This window comes from Dermacentor andersoni, chromosome 11 (genome assembly GCF_023375885.2).
Source record: "Dermacentor andersoni chromosome 11, qqDerAnde1_hic_scaffold, whole genome shotgun sequence".
NCBI classification, from domain to species: Eukaryota; Metazoa; Arthropoda; class Arachnida; order Ixodida; family Ixodidae; genus Dermacentor; species Dermacentor andersoni.
In genome coordinates, this window is record NC_092824.1 from 115358780 (window position 1) to 115384791 (window position 26012).

The window sequence follows — 26012 nt, forward strand, 5'->3', positions numbered from 1 at the left end:
ATTCTATAACAATGTTACTTAGTCTTTAGAATGAGCAGTTATTGTGAATTAAAGTGAAGTAAGTTGAATTACAGTGAAGTGAAATAAAGTTCATCTAAGGTGACTTGAGCGGGTGTAAATTAAGGCGAAGTAAAATGAGTGAAGGTTAATAAGTGGATTGAGGTGGATTAGAATATATGAAGGGTATTAAGGATGCTGCAAATTGAAACAAGTTGGATTATCGCGGATTAAGGATGGTACATATTAGGGCAAGGCGTATTAAGGCTGGTTTAGTGGCATGCGATTGGCGTAAATTAGAGCAAAATGATTAGAGCAAACCAATTTTGGATAATTTAAATATCCCGCCAACAATATATATATATATATATATATATATATATATATATATATATATATATATATGTACTATATGGAGCCAGGGTACAAGAATATTATGAGAGGTGTGCGAACGGCGGCGCTAGTGGCGCCTCGTCGTGCTGAGAGTGCGTCGGCAACTTGCCCGTGTTTCGGCCATCCTCCGAGGTGCGGCGCTACATGTTCGGGACGAAAACCGTTAACCTAGGTAGGATATTAGGTAGCATACACTCTTAGGCAAAGTTACACCCTTTGGCTTGCCCCTTCTGCCACACAACAATAATCGTTATCTGCCTTGATGCGTTTCCTTTCTTTAACGCTGCGAGCCCGGTACTTTCCAGTAACGAACGGCACGCGCGTTATCAGCATAGAATAGTTTACACCCTTTGGAGTGCCCCTTCTGATAACGCGCGTGCCGTTCGTTATTGGAAAGTTCCGGGCTCGCAGCGTTAAAGAAAGGAAACGCATCAAGGCAGATAACGATTATTGTTGTGTGGCAGAAGGGGCAAGCCAAAGGGTGTAACTTTGCCTAAGAGTGTAGTAGCAAGAGCTTGGTGGCACAACCCACCGCCCCGTTCCAAAGGGGACGCTCATAACATTTATCCATTTATCAAAATAGACAATTCATAGAGAAACTGTATGAGACAATTTATGAGACCTCAATAACTCAAAGGGAAGCTCTTTACTTTTCGAAGGGAGATCTGGATGCCTTAGAATACACTATAAGAACGAAAAAGAAGCACGTGCTTGCTGCGCTAAAGCTAGAGAAATGATGGAGCATGTTTTATTAGAATGTGAAGATATCTTCCCAGCGGTCGATTTAGGCACCACAGGACTCCTTGAAGCCTTTGGGTTCAGCGAGAGCTGGGGGAAAATAAACATGCCCGCAAGTTAGATTAGTAAGAGGCGATTAGAAGATTGGTGGAAGGAAAGTAGAAAAACGACAAAAAAATGGAGACGTGCAAAAACAAAGTTCACAATATTGGCTCAAAAATTTGGTTATGAGAAGTCGTCGTGCGCTTTTTTTTTTCTTCTTTTTCTTTTTAATCTTGGTAGGACATTAGGCAGTACAATAGCAAACGCTTGGTGGCGCAGCGCACTATCTCATTCCAAAGAGGACGCTCATAACATCCGTCCACCCATCCGCCAGCCCGTTCTAAAACAATTAAGCCACATCGACATTACATTAAGCGTTCACGTTATGTTGTCATATGTTGTTGCTAGTGCACGTGTGCCACGTGCTGGGTTCTTTATTCTATGGTGCTGGTTTAACCTGTGATGGGCAAAAAGCGTTTCGTTCCGTGTTGCACGGCCGGGTACAAGTCGTGTCGGGAGAAGTACTCGTTTTGTGCCCCGAAAGACGACGTGCGTCGCAAACTTTGGCGACATGCCATACCGCGGAAAGATCGCCTGCTACAAGCAACTGACAGTGTTTGCGAGAGACATTCCGAGCCGCATTTCTTCACTAAGGCGTGGACTGCTGAGTACAACGGCCATGTACTGATGAGCGTACCATTACGAGCATCACTGGCGCGTGACTCTGTTGCCACAATATTTCCAGGTTGCCCGACCTACCTCTCAACAAGATCAAATAAGAAGCGACCCGCTGAAAGGCAACTATTGGCGCCAGCAAAAAATGTTGGACTGTATAGCAGCGGACATCAGTGAGCTAAGAAAAAAATGTGAGATAATTGTTTTAGGTGACATGAATGCGCATGTTGAAGATATGGATGGGTACACAGACTTCACAGGTAACATGCTGCTGGATATTTATGAGAGGCATAACTTAGTTGTCTGTTACTCTACTGAGAAGTGTGACGGGATCATAACATGGGAGGTAGGGGGTCGACACTCGACAATAGATTATGCGTTAATGTCACATAGCATGTACGATAGATTAGGAGCCATGATTATAGATGAACAGGGCTCCAGAAGTATAGGTACCGACCGCAAACGTATCAAGTTGAGTTTTAAGAGGGAAACTAAAGCACGAACGAGGGGTGAGGAACAGCTAGATCAGATTTTTTACTCAGGAGAGCAAGTGGAAATAGCGGCCAAACAGATTGAAGAGGAAATATCAGAGGGTACTGAAACTGACTCGACTTACCCAAAATTAACGAGACTATTTGAGCGTGAGCTAGGTAAGGTGCGAGTGAGGAGAACAGGGCAAGGGATACAAAAACTCAAGAGCTGGTGGGATGAACAGGTTAAGAGGCCATAAAGAAATGTCAGGAAGCCCCCAGGGAACACAGGCATTCCAAAAGTAAGGGAGAACCTGAAACACAAGTACATAGAAAATGGGAAAACTACATAAAATGCAGTAGGGAAGCATCCTATTTGATGAATGAGAAAATTAAGACAAAAGGGCCCGAAGGCTGTCAGAAGTAAGCAATAAAAAAGATAAACAGGCAGCTAGGAAATTCTGGCAACATCTGAACTCCTTGGGTAATAGGACAAGCCTAGAGCAGAGATATATAGTAACAGCTCAAGGTACTCGGTTAGGAGGAGAGGAGGCAATGGAGCATATAGGAACCATGATGAGGGAAAAATTTAAAGAACAGAGAAATGGTACATGCAGTATGTCGGAGAGGGATAGCCCGGTCAATCCACTGCTTTTGCTTGGACAAAGAGAGTGGGAAAGGGCCGAGAAGAGGGTACCAAGTAGCACATCGGCAGGCCTGGATGGTATTCCAATTATGTTAATAAAGAAATTGGGCCCGAAATCTAAGAAAGCATTAAGGGAGGTGGTGAGCAAAATGTTAATGGATGGTAAAGTACCTGACAAATGGAGGCTAAGTAGGATGAGAATGGTATATAAGGGAAAGGGGGACAAAGCTGACATAAATAACTACCAGCCTATAACAGTGACGTCAGTGGTTTACAGGGTGGTTATGCAGATTATAAAGGACAGACTGGAGGCATGGGTAGAGAGCGAGTGGGTGCTTGGAGAGCTACAAAATGGGTTCCGGAAGCATAGGAGGCTAGACGACAATCTGTTCTCACTGACACAGTACATTGAAATAGCTGAAAAGGAACACAGACTCCTATGGCTGGCTTTCTTGGATATCAAGGGAGCCTATGACCGTGTACTTCAAGAGGGCTTGTGGGGCATTCTGGAAACTTTAGGAGTGCAAGATGGAATTACCAATTTCTTAAAAGATATGTATAAATGTAACCGGGTGATTATATAATGGTAAACGCAGGTTTTGGAGCCTGTAATGATTCGGCGAGGAATTAGGCAGGGGTGTCCATTGTCACCTCTGTTGTTTATGCTGTACCTACAAGGATTAGAGGCCAAAATACAACAAAGTGGACTCGGCTTCAACCTATCGTTTTTCAAACAAGGAAAATTGATTGAACAGTCATTACCAGGACTGATGCATGCGGATGATATTGTATTAATGGCTGACAATACAGAAGACCTGCAGGGATTGATGGACATATGTGGTACAGAAGGAGACAGATTAGGCTTGAAGTTTACCAAAGGAAAATCAGCAGTCATGATTTTTAATGATAGCATTTGCGGCGAGCACAGGATACAGGAGGCCACACTCGAGATAGTCGATAAGTACAAGTATCTCGGGGTGTGGATAAATAATGGAATTGAGTATCTCACAGAGTATGAAAAATATGTAACGACTAAAGGTAACAGAAGTGCAACAATTATGAAGAGTAGGGCAGTGTGGAACTACAATAGGTACGAGGTAGTACAAGGGATATGGAAGGGGGTAATGGTTCCGGGCCTGACTTTTGCCAATGCAGTTCTATGTATGAGAGCAGATACCCGGGTACAGTTGGAAACTAGGCAACATGGTATGAGTAGGCTCGCTTTGGGAGCACATGGCAAGACACCAAATCTTGGGGTGCAGGGGGATCTGGGATGGTCTTCTTTCGAGGGCAGAAAGGCCAGTAGCAAGATAGCATTTGAGGAGCGATTGAGAAAAATGAAGGAAATGCGGTGGGCTAGGAAGGTTTTCAGTTACTTATACACAAGGAATGTTGACACAAGGTGGAGGAAGCGAACTAGAAAATTGTGAAGGAAATACTTGGGCAGGAGTGGGGAGACAGGTAAGGAATCATCTGTCAAGAAAAAGGTTAAGGAGACCGAGAGGCGTATGTGGAAAACAGAGATGCAAACCAAATCGGCATTAGAGACATACAGGACATTTAAGCAAGAAATAGTCAGAAAATATTTACAAAAACGCTAAGGGAAGCTCATTGTTGTGTGAGGACAGGTGTACTGCGGACTAAAATTTACCGAGCCACATACCAGGAGATAGACTTGTGCTGGGCGTATGGAGAGAAGGAGGAAATGGCTGAACACTTAATACTTGTAAACGACTTCACCCTGCAGTTGAATGTAACAGGGAACTATTCAAAGTTATGGGTTTTAAAAACAGTGAAGGTAAAATAAACTTTGAACAGGTAGAAATAACTAAACGGAGGCTATCTTATTGGTGGATAATATCAACACACAAGTAAAGGAATAAGTACATAGGTATGCATGCATATAGTATCATTGAAGGCGCGCCACCCAATTCAAAGGGTTGAGCCTCATTCATCCATCCACCCAAAAAGAAAAGGCGCCCCATCTAGTGTCAGCAGTAACAACGACCTGCTGAACCGTGACCTAAGTTGCGATGAAACGTCTGCAGTCGGGATAGGCATCGATATTGAGTCTGCGAAAACAGAGCCAGGATCAGTGGAAATCCAGGAGTGGGATGGCACTGCCACCAAAGCTGCATGTTGCCCATTGGAAAGCTTGTGGGATGACATACCACATCCATTTCTGCTTTTTGATTCACGGGCACAACATATACATGAGCCTGACGGGGTGAAGAGCGTCGACATCGAGTCAGTGAAAACGCAGTCAGGACCAGAGCAAATGCAGGAGGATGACGCCAATGCCACAAAAGCTACTTGTTGGTTGTTTGGAAGCTTGTACGGCGACATACCACTTTCATTTGTACCTTCCGATTCAAGGGGACACCGTATACTTGAGCTTGACGGGGGAAGAGTGTCGACATGGAGTTTGCAAAAAGCACACTCGGGACAAGAAATTAAGGAAGAGAACGCCACTGCTACAAAAGCTGCTTGTGCACCGTTCGAAAGCTTGTGTGGCGACGTCATTTCTGCCTTCTGATTTGTGGGGACACCATATGCTCGAGCTTGACGGGGTGAAAAGTGTCGTATTTTCACAAATGAAAAGCGCGAAGAAACTTGATTATGCCTTGTCAGATAAATCCTCGGTACCACGCACCACTACGACATTTGTCAACCCCAGGATCACGGAAATCGATGAAAAAATGAATGCAAAGGTGGTGTTAATGGGTCAGTCCGTTCCCTTGTCAAGGCTGCAATACACGGGTTCTTTGGCTACTACGGAAGAAGTCGGAGCGCTTCTCAAGCATGTGGTCGAAATCAGTATCTGCAGTAGTGGGCCCACCTTTCTCAAATTCTAACATGTTGAGCCAGAAAGTGCATATACTGATATTTGCCACAAATGGCGCCACAAAAAATGCTCCATGATCCTCAGCGGGTATTCCCTGTCATGTGAAAAGTGCCGCAATCTCTCGAACACGCTGCAAACCAGACAAAAAAGGATGGAAGAGAAGAAATGCCAGTCAAAGCCAGGCCGTCTTCGTCTTCCTTCTTCACAGTGGAAAAATGTCAATGTTGAAGCACTACGCCACACAAATTATGCTTTGAAAAGGCAGAAAAATTGTCTGCTAAGGCGATTCAATGGACCTTTTAAATGAGGTCAAACAAGCACATAATCGACTGCAGCTGGTGTCAGAAGGAATTGAGAGCATTCTGAGCAGGCTCGACTTCCCTGTGACACAGCTGGCTGTGGTCAAGGAGTGCATTGTAGCTGCCAAAGTGGCGGAAAAAAAAAGAAAGCTGTCGGTATATGTAAGAATGGCTACTGATGGGTCTCCTGCTACATATCCGCAGCCCATCAGCATGCTCTTTCCTCAGAGGCAACAATTTTCTACCTCTTCCTTGTGCAGCAACTGTGCCGAAATACTTAAGCATGGTGTGTGTTAAGTGTGGCTTCGACACGAGGTTCTTTGCAGCATGCAAGAAGAAAATGGCAACAAAAGACAAGTTTCAACGACATGGCATACTTGTTTTTGACGAGATGAAAGAGGAAAGAAATGAGGGCATATGCTGAGTCAATGACTTACAGTGGCTTCAGTGACTTTGGGGACACTGCAACTGCGAGCGATGACCTTGTAGACCATGGGCTGGTTTTTGCTTTCCGTTCCTTTGACCATTATTCCCAGCCTATTGCTGTTTTCGCAAGTAAAGGACCGACGAATGGAACAATCCTTGTGCAGCTTATCTTAAAGGCTATTTTTCGCTTGAGGAGGCTGGTGCTTTCGTGGATGGAACTGTTTGTAATGGTGCTAGCACCAATGGGGTCTTGGAAAGCGTTCACAGTAAGGTGAGCATTGCAGAATACTAAGCACTTTATGCATCCTGGTGATGATAAGCGAAACATTTTTGTTTTTTCTGATGCACCCCATCTGATGTTTGCTACGCTGCGCTGGGGAAAGTAACAGGTTATAGTTTCTTAGAAAGACGGAACAGTATTTCCGTCATGGGCATTTTATTCTCGAATGTGCTAAATCAACAACAATGATAATCGTGATTGCCATTATAGGCACTGTTATTATGGGGCGCTTGTCAAAGTTATATTTGTATTTTCTAATATCAGAACGTGCAACACGAGTAAATTTCATTAAGATGGTGTTTTTTTACTGCAACAAACTAAAGAAATTGCCTGTAGCAGATAGCACTATTCTGGCCCTTGAGCTAAATTACTTGATGAGGTGGCCATTACTCCTACGAGAAATCAAATGTTTAACTGAATAATTAACACAATTATACTAATTAACGTTCTAAATTAAATATTATATGGCACATATATTAACCTATGAATTGTAGCTAGTCAGTTCACAAGGCGTATCCACTTAGAACGAATTCTCAGGACTGCGCCAGTTTCGAGATAATAATTTGAGAAGTGTCTGACGAAACACACTGATGTTCCAGTGATGTTTGCTGCGCCGTTCTGGAATTTTTTATTGAGTACAAGCATATGCCCTGTGGTATGAACCACATGCTCAGTGGACAGCACTGACAACAACACGTTCACCTAGCATTTCGAATATCCAAATTCATTGCAGTGCTTCATGACTGCTGGAGGCACTCCCTGCAACCGCTTGGCTGTAGCCACTGGTCGAGCACCCAAGCGGAATCTGCCTAGCACACGGGGCACCATGGCTGACATATTCAAGGGCAAACCTGTACTCAAGAAGAACGGCAAGTCGTTTCTGGCCAACCAGACGCTCCACGACAAGCAGCTCATCTGCCTCTACTTCGCCGTGCAGTGGTGTCCACCATGCCACATGTTCACACCCGTCCTGGTCAACGTCTACGAGGAATGCAAAGGAGGATAATCTGACCATCGAGGTAAATGCACTTGTACTATAGGCTTATATTCAGTGAGCTGCGTGAAGCCAGCGGACAGTCAAGCGGCGCTGGCTAAATGTGCAGTGTTCAGGACCCCAGGACCCGTATTCACACACACACACGCATGCACACACGGGCACAATCACACACACACACATATTTTGCTATTCGAAATTTACTCTTTAAATTCGCTGCAAACAAAACCAGTTTGACATCATTCCACAGAAATCTTGCTTCACCGGTTGAATGGATGGCTGGGTTTTACAAGCGACCACTTTCAAATGAACTTGCAACAGTGGCTTATCGTGTTCCACTGCCATGCACGAGGTGAAGGGTTCGAGTGCAGGCTACTGCGAATGCATTTTGATGGGGGCGGAGTACAACAGTGCTTGTATATTTAGATCAAGGGGCACAAGGAGCACATTGCATGGTGCGAGACTAGGCTCATGAAACTTAATATTAATAAATATAAGGCAATGAGAGTTACTCGTCATACATCTCATGATACACCATGTACTTATTCTCTTAATAACATTCCCCTAAATCAGGTTTCCACTTACAAATACCTTGGTATTTATATTTCTCAGAACCTTTCCTGGCAAACTCATGTTGGTTACATAACTAGCATTGCTAATCGTACTCTTGGTTACATCAAACGTAATTTTAGTCTAGCTCCCACCAACATAAAACTCTTGCTTTATAAAACGCTAGTTAAGCCGAAGCTTGAACATGCATCTTCCATTTGGGAGGCTCATGTCAGTTCACTTAACCTCAGCATATAAGCCATTCAAAACCGTGCAGCACGTTTTATTTTATCTAACTATTCGCGTACAGCAAGTGTCACTTCAATGAAATTCAATCTTGATTTGCCTAACCTGTCACTTCATCACATAATTTCATGTCTTTGTCTATTTCATAAAATCTATCATTACAATCCCACTTTAAACGACTCTCTTTTGTTACCACCATTGAACATTTCTTCGAGAAACGATCATCAGTTTAAGGTTGGCGTGCCATGTTGGCCCTGACCTTCATTTCAATTCTTTAATTCCCATGACACGCGGCGGCTGGAACCACCTTCCCACTTCCGTAGTTTCAATCGTCAATGCCAACGAATTCAAAAATGCCCTTTTTAACAACTTTTTGTAACCATGCTATGCTGCTAAAGTGTATATTCATTTTTGTTTTGATAGCCCCCACTCCTCTCTATAATGCCTCGGCCATGAGAGAAAATAAATGAAATAGATTAAATAAAAGATGGTAAAAATTAGTCCAGAGACTCGCATAATGGCGTTTGCAATAGCCCCGGGGTTCCTTCAATACACAAAACACCATGAAACAGTCAAGCAGTCAGAGCCAAGCTTGCCTTTCTTTTTCTTTTTTACATTTCTGCTACTTTGATGATCAACCCTTGCGATCCATAGTTTCCATTAACAAGTCATCAAATCTCAGGGTATATTGTTGTCATTAAAAGGGTAATGGGCTTTTTATTCTCAGTTTTTGCTACCTTTCTGCTGCCGATCATCTATCAGCCATTTATTATCCATCCTTAAAAGCAACCTTCAGTGTGCTTTTGGTGCTTTTTACACTTTTAAGGGTGTTTGTGGCATATGGCAAACAGCCTTAAGCATAAGGGTGTTAAAAGTTTTTTCTGTGTACGGATCGATAGTCATAGTGGGAAAATTTTGTATAAGTGCGGGTTTTCTGACAATCATATCTGGATTCTAACATGCCCCAATGCCCTTTAATTTACAGAAACACATATATTTATTACACTTTTTGCTACTTGATATGGTTCTCACCTGCCATTCTAATCATTGCGCCTATCCAGTATTCTTTTCTGCACCCTGACCTAAGGTTTATGTTGGTGATTACCACAGTGCATCCCATGATAGCGATGAGGGGTAACAGAATTAAATGTATCGCGTTGCTGCGGGCGTTTCAAACCAACTCCAAGCGGTACAAGTCGTTTCAGAGCCATACACTACGGCAACCCTCATGAGCCAGTTCAGGACGTTAAACACAACAATTTTTCTGATTTAAATGAAAGCATCCTGCAGTGATATTTTGAAGCAGTAAGAATGCCGAAATGGACATGCATAAATCTGCATGTTATCGTTCGCATTACCGCGGCATCCAATCTTCCAATCTTTGCGAGTTTCTGACAAACACTTCAACGAGAAAAGCGAGAGAGTCATCGGGAAACCGCTTCTCCAGCAACAAAAGCATTTTAGGTCAATGTCTTGTACAAAATATTTATATAGGAAAAATGTGATATGAGATGCCATATTTTACAATGACACGTTGCTGAGAGCACGCTTTTTTTCATGTCATGCATTAACAAGTAAGGCAAGAGAAGGCTACAACAAAGAGGCGCAAGTGCACCCGACTAGTGGTGTATTAGCAGTCGTCCCCAAACACCACTGCAAGCCAGGTGCGCCAAACATGTCTGTGTTTCGCTATGACGGATTAATGTCCGCTGCGCATTATATGAAATTTCACTTCTGCTCTTATTTGTTTGGGTGATTTGGTACCCCATGAAAGCGATTTTAATGAGTTTAGCATGGGAATTAACCGTGATTACTTTTGTGACTATCTTACCGTTTTTATGGACCAATCGCAAAGGTAGTGCAGTGTAACACTGCATTAAAAAGCACTGTGGTACGGTACCACCGTGTGGTGGTACCTGGGTGTAAGGAGAACATGCTCGCATTCTTCCCTCGGGACAGCTAGTGTGTTGAGATGCTCTCGTTGAGACACTGCATCTGCTCGAAGATGCAGACTCTGTTGTTTGAGAGGCTGCGCTTCTGGTCGCAGACGCTGCGCAGGTTTCTGAACTGGTCCTTGAGGAAGCGGCACCAGGTGGCTACGGGTAAGAGATGATGGTAAGAGGAGCGCCACTCATAAAGCCTCGTGTAACATAGTGCCACCAGTAACCACCTATGCTAAACGCATTCTTGAATAGCAATCAAGATTGGTTGTTCATAAATTGTTTTAGCAATTTGCATATAAATATGTAGTTCACGCGTGTAAACAAACTCAGTTCAGAGTTAACCTCTGCTGACTTGTTCGTGGATATATATATATATATATATATATTGTTGCAGGAAGAAAGCAGGCCCACGAGTATAAAATAATGTATATTTACAACTGAGGTTAAATGGCGTTCAGGCAACTGCCAGACTTCGTCTTCCTCTCGTCCAATCCAACTTCTTCCTTCCCTTCACCGTAACATCACCCTCCCGGCGGAGTAGCTCCGTCCCGGTGCAAGTTATAGAGCCTCACTTAATGGGGAGACATAGAGCTTCAGCCTGGCGATGTGAACAACATCACTGGTGATGTTGGGAGGCACTGAAGGCTGACCGACTGGGGCGATCTCGTATGTCACGTCAGACAGTTGGCGTAAGATCTGGTACGTACCAGAATAACGGCAAAGTAGTTTTTCCGACAAGCCGGTGCGACGTGAAGGCGTCCAGAGAAGGACAAGGGAACCAGGTGAAAAATGGGAGTCTCGGTGCCAAAGGTCGTAGCGTCGCTTTTGAGAAGCTTGCTAGACTGTGAGGCAATGACGGGCAACTTCTCAGGCCTGGGCGGCTAAGTCAATAGCATCGCGAGCGTAACCAGTGCTGGGTGATTGTACTGTGGAAGGTAGCAACGTGTCAAAGGGCAAGGTGGGGTTGCGGCCATACAACAGGTAAAATGGTGAAAATCCGGCAGTGTCGTGACGGGACGAGTTGTATGCCAAAGTGATGTATGGTAAAGCGACGTCCTAGTCGCGGTGATCGTCGGAAACGTACATGGCCAGCATTTCAGTTAGCGTGTGGTTGAGTCGCTCGGTGAGGCCGTTCGTTTCAGGGTGGTATGCGGTAGCAATCTGGTGTTCTGTAGAACAGGTGCGGAGCAGATTGTCGACGACCTTCGGTAGAAAGCAGCAGCCGCGATCCGTCAGCAACTGGTGAGGGGTGCCATGGTGCAGGATGACGTCGTATAGTAAGAAGTCGGCGACATCTGTAGCGCAGCTGGTTGGTAGCACTCATGCGATGGCATATCTCGTGGCATAATCGGTTGCTACAGCAATCCATTCGTTTCCTTTGATGGAAATTGGAAAGGGGCCAAGGAGGTCTAGGCCCACACGGAAGAGGGGCTCTGTAGTGATATCGATTGGTTGCAGCAAACCAGCGGGAGGCATAGCAGGCGTCTTCCGGCGCTGACACAGGTCACAAGAAGCGACATAACGGTGCACAGAGCGATAAATGCCGGGCCAGAAGAAGTGTCGCCGCAGGCGGTCGTATGTACGAGTGATGCCCAGATGTCCAGCAGTAGGAGCGTCGTGAAGTTGCTGGAGCACGGCTAGCTGAAGGTGCTTGGGAACGACTAGGAGGAGCTCCGGGCCCTCAGAACGAACGCTACGACGGTATAAAGTTCCATCGTGCTAGGTGAACATACGGAGGGACGGGTCATTGGGCGAGGAGCTTAGGTGTTCCATAAGTGTTCGAAGAACAGGATCTTTGCGCTGCTCGTCGCCAATATGGAGGAAGCCGGAGAGGGATAGAACACTGATGTCCGAGTCTGCATCGGTATCGTCCGGTTGATCCACGGGATTGCGGTACAGGCAGTCGGCGTCTTTATGCAGGCGCCCTGACTTATACATAATAGAAAATGTATATTCTTGTAGATGCAAGGCCCAACGTGCAAGTCGTCCAGTTGGGTCCTTCAAAGAGGATAGCCAGCAGAGGGCGTGATGATCGGTTATGACGCAGAAGCTCCGACCGAAAAGGTACGGCCGAAATTTTGCGACCGCCCATACGAGCGCGAGACATTCTCTTTCAGTAATGGAGTAATTTCGCTCGGGCATAGAAAGAAGGCGGCTAGCGTAAGCGATGACACGGTCTTGGCCCTGTTGACGCTGAGCGAGGACAGCGCCGATGCCATGACCACTCGCATCAGTTCGTACTTCAGTGGGCACAGAAGGATCAAAGTGTGACAGAATTGGGGAAGTTGTAAGCCGCTTAATCAGGGTAGAGAACGCTTTCTCCTGCAATGGTCACCAAGAGAAACAGACGTCTTTCTTAAGAAAGTCAGTGAGAGGGTGAGCTATGTCGGCAAAATTTTTCACAAATAGCCGGAAATAAGAGCATAAGCCCAGAAAACTACGGACATCGGTTGTTGAACAAGGTACAGGAAAATTTCGCACGGCGTGAACTTTCTGTGGATCAGGTTGGATTCCGGCGGTGTTTATGAGATGGCCGAGCATGTACATTTCACGGCGACCGAAATGGCGCTTGGAGGAGTTTAGCTGAAGGCCAGCCCTGCGAAATACGGAGAGTATGGTTGTGAGGCGCCGCAGATGGCTCTCAAAGTTCGGCGAAAACACAATCACATCGTCGAGGTAACAGAGGCATGTAGACCACTTCAAGCCGCGCAAGAGAGAGTCCATCATGCGCTTGAATGTAACTGGCGCATTGCATAATCCAAAGGGCATGACTAAATTGGCACAGACCGTCCGGTGTGATGAAGGCGGTTTTCTCGCGGTCCATCTCATCGACGCTAATCTGCCAATAGCCGGAGCGGAGGTCAATTGATGAAAAGTATTGGGATCCGTGTAGGCAGTCAAGAGCGTCATCAATGCGAGGCAGGGGATAAACATCCTTCTTTGTTATCCTGTTGAGGTGACGGTAGTCAACGCAGAAGTGCCACGAGTTGTCTTTCTTCTTTACTAAGACAACTGGTGATGCCCACGGGCTACTTGAAGGTTCAATGATGTCCTTGTCCCTCATCCTGTCTACCTCTTTTTGTATGATGGCCCTTTCTGTTGCGGAGACACGATATGGCTGCCTATGAATGGGGCTGGCGTCACCGGTGTTGATGCGATGCGTGACAACAGATGTCTGGCCAAGTGGACGGTCGTCCAAATCAAAGATGTCCCGATAAGATGACAGGAGGTGACGAAGAGCTGCTGTTTGCTCGGAAGGAAGGTCAGGGGCGATCATCTTAGAAACATCGTCTGTAGGCGTTGAGTACGGAGGAGTGGGTGACAAAGGTCCGTTGGTACTGAGGAAGGATTCAGAGGTCAAAGAAGAAACCTCAAATTCTTCCAAAGGAGTGATATGCGCTGTGGCGATACCGTGTGGCAGCACATGCGACGAAAATCCAAAATTGAGGATGGGCATGCGAGTGCAGTTTTCGCAGATCCGGACTAAGGTGCTCGGCAGGGCAATATTGCGCGACAAAACCACGTCAGTAAGCGGCTACACGACGTACTCGCCATCAGGTATGGGAGGACAGGGCGTCAGGAGGACATTTGTAGCCGCTTGTGGAGACAGCCTTGCAAACTCAGCAGAACATAAGCGGTGTGAAGCACAAGTTGTTGCGTCGACAGGAAGCGGCAGATCCAACTGTATAACACTTGCGGAGCAGTCAATTTGGGCAGAGTGTTTCGAAAGGAAGTCGAGGCCGAGAATTAGGTCGTACAGACAGTGTTCAAGGACGATAAATAGAACAACGGTATAATGGCCCCCAATGGTCACACGTGCTGTGCACATTCCAAGGACAGGTGAAGTACTCCCATCGGCAACTCGCACAGTGCCCAGTACGGCGGGTGTAAGAACCTTCTTGAGCCTTTGGTGGAGAGCAGCGCTCATAACTGAAAGCTGCACTCCTGTATCAATGAGAGATCTAACTGGAACGCCATCAACTTCAATGTCCAGTAGGTTTCCACATGTAGGCAGGGTCAACAGAGGATTTGTGGGCCGGGTCGTAGTTGCAGCTTTACCTCCGGGAGCTGCACCGCCTAGTTTCCCGAAGCGAAGCGATCGGTTGCAGAAGGAGACGAAGAGCGGTTAACGAGAGGCGAACGGGACCTACGACCTTGCGGAGACGGGGAGCGGCTAGATCTTGGTGGAGTACTGTCGCGTTGATGTTCCTAGGCGGCGTATAGGCCGAGAAAGTGCGATTCACTGGTACTTGGCAGTAGTGACTCGGAGACGACCACCAAGGAGGCGACGACCAGTGGTTGCGGCAATGACGGGCGATGTGTCCAATACTGGAACAATTAAAGCAGATGGGTTTATCATCCGCTGTGCGCCAGTCAGCTGGGTTGCGACGGGGTGGCGGAAAGCTTTGCGTCTGGGAGCGAGCGGCCGGAGAAATCTGGTAGGTGTTTGTCTGGCGGACCGAGCAGAGAGATGGAATGCCCAAACTTGCTATTTCCTCCCGAACGACCGCTTGTATAAGGGAGATAGCGGGCACGCTTTCCCGACAGTCGGGATGAACTGGAGCCGGAGCCATGGCCTCAAGCTCACGGCGAACGATGCGCGTGATATCTTCCGGTCCTGCGGGCTGAACGAACTGCGGCGGGTCTTCGCAAGAAGATGTCGCGGCGGTATTAGGCAGTTGGTCGAAAGTTTGAGCGACGCGGCGGCCCTTCGCTTGTTCGAAGCGCCGGCACTCCTTTACAATTGCATCCACAGTGGCACAATCCTTACACATCAGGAGATTGAAGGCATCGTCTGCGATACCTTTCAGTATGTGACCTATCTTGTCTGCCTCGGTCATGTTGTCATCAGCCTTGCGACAGAGGGCCAGCACATCCTGTATGTACATGACATAGGATTCTGTGGACGTCTGAGCGCGGCACGCAAGTTCTTTTTTTGCTGCCAGCTGACGACCGACAGGTCTGCCAAACAGGTCTCGCATTTTTTCTTTGCAGACATCCCAGCTCGTTAGGTCAGCTTCGTGTGTGTCGTACCATTGCTTCGCAGTTCCTCTTAGATAAAATATGACGTTTGCTAGCATCATTGTTGGATCCCACCTGTTGTTGTCGCACACTCGCTCATACATCGTAAGCCAGTCCTCGACGTCGGCGTTGTCCGTGCCACAAAATGTCCCTGGGTCCCACGGATGAGTGAGGGTCCCGCGGATGACTTCATTTAACTTCTTGCAGCATAGCACCAATTTTCGCTATATTTTGGCTTCGGGGCACTTATAGTTCTGTCAGGGCAGTGGGCTCAATTCTGCCTCACTTGTTACACAGGCTCACAACACATTAGAGTGCTTGCATACGTAATTTATTGCGGAAGTTCCATTTACTCATCTATCTTTATCTTTACCTGTACATCAAACATTACCTGGTCCTCTGTTTCACAATCTAGAAAGAAGCTGCTTTCTTTAGTTCAGTGGGGAGACAGGCGAACCCAATATATCACGAAAAAAAAAAAAAAAATGAGGGTTCAATAATTATTTGTAAAGCTTGTAAATAAGCCACAAACATTAAAACTTCGCAACACATTGTACTTAAAATGCTGCCCATTATCTGAAATGCAGAGTTAGCTTGGGACATTGAAAAATCTAGCTAATAAAAGCAACATGTTACTTTCGAATACTTGCTTACAGTTCTTTTAAAGCTATATTTGATCAACATGCATTTACTATCGCACATAAACTTGGGGTATTGTTTCCGCTATGCTCGCAAATTTGACCTCAGTTATAGTTTTAACTGTAAAGGCGCAGCTGTCTTTTCTATTAGAAAAGGCAAATTTAACCTACTCTTTGGAACATTGCTTACATATTGCCCATACCGCGTCCCTAATTTTCCCCAGATATAGATAAGTATAAGATGCCTTGTTTGCCTCACCAAGGACACCAGAGAAACACGCTACGTATCTCGTATTTATTTATTTATTTATTTATTTATTTATTTATTTATTTATTTATTTATTTATTTATTTCGGTACCTTACGGCCTCCAACTGGAGTATTATGTGAGTAGCGTTACAAATCTGGGTGCGAACAGGAGCAGTTTGGACATTCTTATTTGAGTGTCCTTATAAAATAGTAAACAAATAAACTGGAAAATGGAACGAAATAGAAACATTTCAGAACAAAATGCTGCATATTTTTTCTTTGAAGATAACCGGGTCAGAGATGTGAACAATGTTGTCCGGAAGACCATTTCAATACATGATTGCATGTGACAATGCTGATGAGTTGAATGCAGTGTTTTTTCCCTAAAGTTGTTTCAAGGTGAGGTAACCATGCAATCGGTACGACATGCGATTCAGCTGCTTAAGAGGTAGACTAAGTGTATGATGGCTCTAAACAAGTTTATGGAAGAGGCATATAAGTGCGATTGTTCTGTGAGATTCTAAGCACAGAAGGGACAAGGACTAATGCTAGTTATGCTAGAATTCGGGCTGTAGTCTCGTGCAATAAAACGAGGCGCACGATTTTGTACGCATTCAGTGGAACTAATTCAGTATTCTTGATGAGGTGACCAAATGGAAATTGCATGTTCAAGCTGAGGGCGAACGAATGTTTGATAGGTGAGTTGCCAAGTCAAACTAGGCACGCCTTCGAGGTGGCGCTTTAAATAACCTAATGTGCAGTTAGCTTTAGCAGCGAATTTTTCTATGTGGGTTGCCCATGAGAGATTAGGCAAAAAATGAACGCTGAGGTACTTATATGATGATGACAAGGTGACTGGACTGTTATTAAGTGAACAAATATATAAAAAATTGGATTGTTTGTGGCTAAATGTCATTAATCGGCATTTATCAGTGCTAAGTTACATTTACCATGATGAGCACAAGGTAGTAATGCACTCAAGATCTTCGTGGTCGTTAACAGAGCAAATTTTGCTATGATGCAGTCGTTGGTGAACAATCTGACTGTTGAGGTGATGTGTAATGGTATGTCATTAATGAAGATGAGAAACAATAATGCGTTGATTACACTGCTTTGGCGTACGCCAGATGATATATTGTTATGGGAAGATGAATAATTATCAACTCATTATCTCATTATCAACTCATTAAGTGAGCTGTTTATGAAAGGATAAGAAGCTTCTTGTCCAAGAAATTAAGGAATCAAGGTGCAAAGAAGATAGTTTTGATATTAGACAACAATGTGGAATGCGATCGAAGGCTTTAGCTAAGTCGAGGCATAAACAGTCGTTTTGAGTACTTTCGTTCATTCCAAGAAGTAGTTCATAAGTAAACTCAAGTATTCGTGTCTCACATAATAGCCTCTTCCTAAACCCATGCTGTTTTGAGAAAAATAAACCGTTGCTTTCTAAATGTAGTGCCCTGTTATATGCAATAATATGTTCGAGAAGTTTGCAAGATATGCATGTCAGTGATAATGGGCAATAGTTAGCAACGTAAGTCCAATCACCATATTTGAAAATTGTAATGACTTTTCCAGTTTTCCACTTGTATGGTATCTAGCCTGTAGAAAGAGATTGTCAAAAAATATGACTGAGTATAATGCTGGAATGAACCACTACCTGTATCAGAATTCTTTAGTTAATGTCATCGACATTGCATGAAGTAGTTAGTTTTAAATTATTAATCAATGATGCAATGGCTGTCACTGTAACGTCCATGGGGCTCATGTACGCAAGGTCATAATCAGGTGCCCATTGAATATTGGAATAGTCTTCCTTCATGAACATGTTGGTGAAAAAGTTGTTAAAAGTCTGACAGCATTCATCTTGGGCAATAGGGTCACTAGCCTCATCAACCAGCGAAAATTATGCAGATGTTCAAGCAGCTAAAACTGTTTTCGAAAATTTGTTGGGATTGTATATAAGGAGGGTTCGTTAGGGTTCATTAAGGTTTAAGGTCCATCAAAGTACGAAGGTTCATGTGTTATCATGGTTTAGATGAGCTAGCAAGAGAACGTATGCGAGGTATATAAGTGTTCATCAACTGAGTCAATTTCTCTTCAAACTGACTCCAGATGATTAACGGATTATTGGGAAAAGGATTGCAGAAAATAATCGCAGAAGTTCCTTCAAATCAAGGTTAATTGCATTGTAGTTTGCCCTGTTTTTATCGAACATGTGTTTGGACGTTACACTGCGTTGGCGAGAGGGCATTTTTATGGTGAAATGAAGTAGTTTGTGATCACTGAAACCTGTGAGGGTGATCGGGCTTACGTTGCCAGGAGCGGACTTGAAAACACGATCTAATATGTTAAGACCGCACGAAGGTTCGGGAACTAGTTGAGTTAAGGAAAAGTCTAAGGATAGTTAAACAAAATTAATCAAGTCACAAGCAGGTGCCGTTAAGCAACTCCAGTTGATATCTGGTTAACTGAAATCACCAATTGAAAAAAATTCGGCTTTTAGGAAGTTTACCCAGATACCTCTGAGGTTGGCATATAGATCGGTCACGAAAGTGTCCGATCAATGTATCTTAATTTTCATCAATGTATCTTAACTTGAAGCCCTTGCTTGACTTGACTGATGTCTGTCATGAGCGCGCTGTAGGAAACGCAATGAGCATCATATAAATCAAGTCAGACATGGACTTCAATTTAAGATGCATTTCTGAATACGGGGGTTAGTCTTTTCAGACTAAAAGCTTTTTTTCTCGCCAGGCGTGTTTGAAATTAAAACTCTTTTCGCACAGGATATTGCGTGTCCTTAAATTTATACCCTTTCTCGAGGATAAGCTGTTTTTTTTTTTAAAGTTCGCAAACTTTACGATTATCGGCCTACATTTCTCGGATTTATAGTGACCAAGTCGATGGGCTCTTTCGATTTGTGTTGTTTCAAGCGAGGTTGTTCCGGTTGGCTACCATGTATGGAGGAAAGGGAAATAAAAAAGAGAGACGATCATAAACACACCACATGCACTTCAGAGCGGTAGGAAGCGGTGTTCTCAAAGTATATCATGAAGCCCCGTAGACCCCAGGATACTTAGTAGCACAAACAAAGCCTTCTGCACAGAGGTTCTTTGGGAGCACTAGCCTAGAGCTTTTAGTTCCGATAGTGGATGATTGTTCAGTTGGTCCAACATCACTTACCTCTTGGCACTACAGCGCGGGCAAGTGCTCAACAGCCTTATATGGCCATTTGATGCTATGCTTCTCAATGTGCCTGCAAGAACTATATTTTACACAAAGCTTGTATTTTGCGAAAATAAGGAGAGCGGTGTGAGTTGTGCTTGGGCGAAATTCAACCTTTTGGGGATCATTACGGCCTGCACAATAAATTATGCATGTAAGCACTCGTAAGCGTATGTAGTCGAGTTTCTTGAGCAGCGCAAAATGTAGCAGGCAGCCGTGGCATAACTACAAACGTAACCAAGATCAAATTTAGGAAGAATGGATGGACATTTATCGCCAACCTCAGTGCAAATTTAAATGCGTGTGGGTCAAATACTGCTCCTGGAGAAAAAATTTGCTAATCAAGTGTTTGAAAGTGTCATACTACATACCGAAAAGATTTGTGCCAAAACAACACACACAAGAAAGACGACGACACCATGGGCGCTGCAAGATCACCAACTAGCCCAGCAGTTAATTAACTCTTTTAATGTCATACTACCATTATCTTTTATATTTCCCAGAATACCAACACAACTGTGCAAGACATCAACTTGGAATTAAACAATCGTATGGGTAACTTTATGTTTTATCTGTGGCGAAACTGTCAGGTTTTTGGCCTAATTAGAATCTTGCAAATAATTTGGTTTATCCTCGGTGAAAAAAAGTAATCACAAAACAAGAAAATAAACGGTCCTCATTGAAATAAACAAGGCACCTTGCATATAATAGTCCAACATATAGGTGGGATTATGAGTAAAATGTAGGCAAAGTTAAAAGTATGTGAGTTAATTCGGTCCAATGGAATAAAATGCATAACCAAGGGTTGCGGAGCCTTATGAGTAAAATTAGAGGGGCAGTAAGTTGAGCCCGCTGCCCTTGCATAAATACAAACACCACAAAGATCAAACTATGCAAAGTGGGGTGAAGTAATATGGCAAGTGTGTGTGGGTCAAATACAGCTTTTGCGAAGAATTCCATAAAGTGTGAGAAAGTGTCACGCAGCCAATCTGAACTACCTTTCCCACTGTACCGAGAGAACTGTGCGTTACACAAACTTTAGATTCTGTAGAAATGGGGGCTTTCTTAAGCGCAGTGTGTCGCAAATCTTTGACCATTCTGGCTTAATTAGGAACGTTACAAATAAGTATTGAACTCTGGTGGTTTTGGTATTTCTTTGTGTTACGACTTTTTTTTCCAATGTGCTTGATGGACTAAACGAGCCACTTTGTCACGTTTGGTGAATGCAAGGTCTAGGTAATGGGTGATGTGCAGGCAAAGATCAAAATGAATGGATTATTTGCTGCATTTCCAATTAGCAAGCGCTCCCAAGCGTTATGAATTAGACTTAGGAGCGATGAAGAAATTATCTAATTTCTCTGGCAAAACTACAAATTCCACCGAAATCAAATTTAGCAAAAACAGGGAGAACGCTACGGAAAATCTCTGTCCAATGTTAAGTGCCTTTGGATGAACTGCAGCCTTTACAAAATAATTCTTATGAATTGTTCAAAAGTTTCACGCAGCCGTTTTCAGCTATGTTTGCAATGTGCTGAGATATGTTACAACAAGTTTATATTTTGTGGAAACCGAAGCCATGTCAAGTTCTTTGTTTGGAGAAACTTAAGCTTCCTGGCTTAATTGTGGTTTTCACTTTTGTTTTTTGTCTATATAGGGTTTCTTCTGTCAATACCGCTTTCTATAAAGGCTTTAAAAGCCGCCTTGCGCGAAATAAGCCTTCAGTTGGTAGCCAGTGCTCCACCATGTGTCTTTCTATTTACTTTCAAAGTCTGTGCCTACTAAATTGAGCAGAGCGCGTTATCTCAGCTAATCACTGGGCACTCATTTTTTTCTCTCTTTCTTTTTATGCTTCATACGATGTTCTTAGCTGGCTTCCCTCACGTGTTTGGTGAATTAACAAAAGCAACTTGTTTATATTTTTTAAATATTGGGAGTAGATAATGTGTGATGCGTAAGCGAAGTTCTGAGTGTGTGGCCTAATACATCCTTTGTAGTAAATGATGCATGGAAGTGATACGGATCGTTGTCTCTCTGTTATACAAACAATGCAGAATTGGTCAATTCTCTGGGACAACTTCGAACGTAAATGAGAGCAAATACAGGTGCATAGTGAAAATGGGGAAGGACCATGCAGGCATTGTTCTCAAGAAGTGTAATGTGAAATGAATAACTAACACCCTTTGTTAAAATTCTTTAGCGAGCGCTAAACTGCATTATATGCGACCGATGGTTCAGACCGACCAGACAAATTATTTATTTTATTTATTTATTTATTATTAATTAGTAAGTTATACAGAGGCAACAGTTCAAGGTACGTGATTTAATTACAGCCAACAGATATTCTTACTGTAACACTAAAAAGAAACACCTTTGCTGGGTTCTGTCGTGCAAGTCCGCTGCATCTAGTTTTTCTTTTTTTTTTTTTTTTTTGCTACATTGAAGCGACTTGCGGTTACTTAACTCGTTTAAACTATGGTTTTCGTATCTTGGGGGCGAGAAACCATAATATTTCGCTAAATGTTTACATTATTACAGCAACGCTGATATGCAAGTTTTCACGGTTTCATGAGAAAAGTAATGGCACACAAAGACTATAATATTTTGGAATGTGGTGATTCTTAAAAGCAATAGGAAGGCAACTTTTGAAATGGCTGTGTTAATTAGTGGTTAAGTAAATTTTGGTAAAACCTCGTTTCCGGCTTGTTTACAAGTGTTATAAGAGTCGCCTAAAAATCTCCCCCTCCTCTGCAGGAGGACTATCAATGGCAGATTTCATATTTACAGTGAATCTGGAGCCATCATATGGGTGACGTGTATTGAAAGAAGTGCCTGGAGCAATATTGTGCTTTGAAAATTACTGAATACTCGTCTCTTAGGTGAAGTATGCAAGGCATGGGGTTTATATTTCATTGAAGTACGAATCACGTTGTGCGAGGAATGATAAACGTGCCAAGTAATTTGTAGCCTAATAAAAGACTTCGTAGAAGTTTGAGTTATAAAAGTATTCGAGTGCCCTGCTGCCATTATTCACATATCTTCCCAAATTCTTAAAGCTAAACGAGATACCAACTTCAAATTCGCTGAAAACCATGGCAATGTATAGTGTAATCTCTATGGAAACTTCAGCATTTCTTGCTTAAATAGACATATTGCAAATAATTACTGAACCCACGTATCTTTCAGATTTTGATGTGTCATACAAAGGTCTGTAAGGTTCTCCGGTGCCCTTGCCGAACTAGGCGGGGCACATTGTTTATATTTCATGAAAATAACGAAAATGTTATGGCTAATACATGCTCAAAGTTGAAAATATGTGGGTTAATTTTGGTATTTGCAGTAAAATATGTATGGGAGTGCTCAGGCGGGTTCTGAGTATCATAAGTTTTACGGCCAGCACAAAATTTACCCCGCTACCATGGCATAACTACATATGCGACTAAGATGAAACCTACCAGACAGGTCTAAAAAAAAATAATCTTCACGCACAGTTTACTGCGCGTCTTTAAACTTATACCCTTTATCGAGGATAAGTTGTTTTTCTTTAGAGTTCTTTGAATGCTGGCTTTGTGTGTGTGTGTGTTTACGGTTTCATTTGACACTGTCTCGCTCCCACAACACAGGTCCAAGAAGGCCCAGCCTTTCCACCAGTCGAGCTCAATCACGCCTCCTTCAAGCAACACAATAAAGGGTGATGTCAACATGTTCGTGGCTTCAGTGTTCCACCAGTCACATAAGTAAGACTGTATGCCTCGTACACCTTTACTAAACTGCGTTGCGTACACAGCAAGAAAAATTATGTGTCGCGGAATCTGCTTCTTCCTGGCTTGAAATGCCACTGAAGACATCATTGGTGTCTGCTTCCAGTGGCATATAGTGGCCCCTGTACGCAATAGGCTGTTCCGAAATCCTTCGTGGGAAAACAGTTGACAGCAGGCCTGTTTAATTAAGCCATTTTTGCCCTCAGATTAATCACTTCAGCACCGCGCCTCGGTATAATAAATACTATATGCAGTAGGTTCGCGTTAAAGCTAACTCGAAATAATTGTGAATATCTGCTCGCTGAATGAAAAGTTTGCTTTAACAGAAAGGATCTAAATAAAAGAACTCATTATTCCTGGCAAAACACACAAACCAAAAAATTAAACTGGGCCAATATCAAAAAGCGGATGTAAAAAATTAAATAGTTTGATTTTCGTGATGCAAGACGTCGCTTTAAGAACACTTAAGCTCACGAGTAAATGTTGCTTGCCGGCATTTCGCAAACCTGTGCACTGTCACGAAAGCTGGAGTTTCACTTACTTTGCAAAAAATGTCTTCATTCTCCTCATGTTGCTGAAAAAAATACGCCAAAGGATCCAGGCCATTATCAGCTAGATAATGTGTGAGCACCGCTGAACGATGTCCTCACCATAACTTTATAGACTGCAGGGGCACATCGAGGACTTCCTTAATCACCCTTTTCGGCATCAGCCTCGCGGGTTTCCATATCCTCGTCGACATGTGCATAGCTGTCTGTGTCTACAGAATCACCATTTGCTTCTTAGGTAGCTAGCATAATTTCCTCAAAGTTTGCCAATGAGGACATCTCGCTAGACTGAGTGGCAGGTGTCAGGAACGACTGCGGAAGTTCGATTTAACCGTATTAACGTTTCCTTTTAAGCGGATTGCTTTTGCGTTGGACCTGTCTGAAACCAACCAAATGTACAGTGTTCTGCGTACCCCCAAATTCGCCTTAACCGGGATCGTCTTAACAGCAGCTTACTGTAAGAGAAAATGGTAAGGGTTGGCATGCGGGTAGAAGCAGAAAACTTCGAGTATGTCTAAAAAATAGCGATGTTGCTGCCACATGGCGCATACGCGCTCCAGGTCTTCATGGCATCGGCCCACATCTCCGTGCCATTTCTGCATGCACGCTTGTACTACATCTACCGCTACTCCTCTTTAATATCACAGTTCATTGTCTTAAAACGTAAGTCGTAACACCTGCCCACCGGAATGCGTGATAATTGATAGTGACTCACTCCCCCCCTCTCCCCTCCCCATGCGTTCTGCAAATGGGAAAATGGCCTTTAGTAGTACGCCGAATGAATGAATGAATGAATGAATGAATGAATGAGTAAATGAATGCAACGAAATACCTCAGTTTATTAGTGAGACACTCTAGAGAAGCCCCAACTTAAGTGGATTTTGTTAGTTTGCATCCTTTTGCTTGCAGCTCATCTAGGCGCTGGTCGGGGACCACTTCCCGAGCACCTCGAAGCAGCAGTGCCCACCGAGGCCTAGATCCACGCCGAAGGCTACAGCCGAGGTCCCATACCAATTCACCATGGCCGAGGAGCGTCGGGAAATCTGTGGACAGCGCTCGGGGAGGAGACAAAAGACACTCACACGTAGTGACACAATCTTGATTTTAAAGAAACAAATAAAAAGAAATCACCCACACAAATTGTACTGGTATAGAGGGTCCTTCAATCACTGTGATTTCATTTAAAAGTACAAATAAAGAGAAACACAGAGTGAAATTGTACTGGTAAAGCGTTCTTCCTGCTGATTTTATTTATTTAGGAGGATGAAGAATGAATATTAAAGCGGGAGACCTGAAGGACCAGCTTCCTCTTATGTTTAAACAGCCTTGCAAACCTCATAAATTTCACTCTTTTCCTATCTTTGGCTCTCTTTTTCCTTGTCCAGACATTTACGAAAGTTGTTAGTACAAGTCTCTGGCTGCATTAGGAGGAAATGTAATGCAATTGTTTATCGATAAACAAATATCCCCAAGCAGGCACTCTCAAACCCATGAAGCAACCTTGAGCTACTACAGTATCTCCAAGGAAGCATTTCCACCAGTATTTAGTGTTGCATCTTTCCTTGCAGACTTTAGACTGATGTTTAAGGAATTCCGTAACATAACAATAGAGAGAAAATGTTCACTTTGCCACTCTCCAGCCCTTGCACGTAATTGCAAGGCAAAAGGGGAAGTCACTGTAGGGAGTCATTATAGCACTGAATTGCACTTGTATAGAGTGGTCGTCGAGTGGCCACCAGCATCCACAGTTACTACCTCGAGGTAGCTGCAAGGTTACACTTATGTTGGTACTATAGCGCATGGACCTAGGATGCGAACTGACCATGTGTGGCTTTGTTACGGCGTTTGCCAGTGCTTTTTTTTTTGTAAACGACAGTCAAATAGACCGATTGACCACTCTAGACAAGTGCGGCTCCGAGTGTACATCAAAATCGTCCCTGAGACTTACGAAGACACGTCCTTACTAACAAAGAAACATCACGCAAACGAAAGTGGTCATTTCAAGAAAAGACAAGAAACAAGGTAAG

The 26012-nt window shown here is 43.7% G+C and overlaps 1 long non-coding RNA gene across 2 annotated transcripts; it reads left to right on the forward strand.

Annotated features, from left to right (window-relative positions):
- The first annotated feature begins 1354 nt into the window (after positions 1-1354).
- On the forward strand, positions 1355-25206 carry LOC126539547 (uncharacterized). Of its 2 annotated transcripts, none has more exons than XR_007601345.3 (4): positions 1355-2105; positions 7545-7830; positions 23300-23413; positions 24895-25206. It is a non-coding gene; the product is annotated as an uncharacterized lncRNA (long non-coding RNA). The 2 variants fall into 2 exon arrangements; XR_008614291.1 differs by lacking the exon at positions 1355-2105 and adding an exon at positions 2128-6802.
- The last annotated feature ends 806 nt before the right edge of the window (positions 25207-26012 follow it).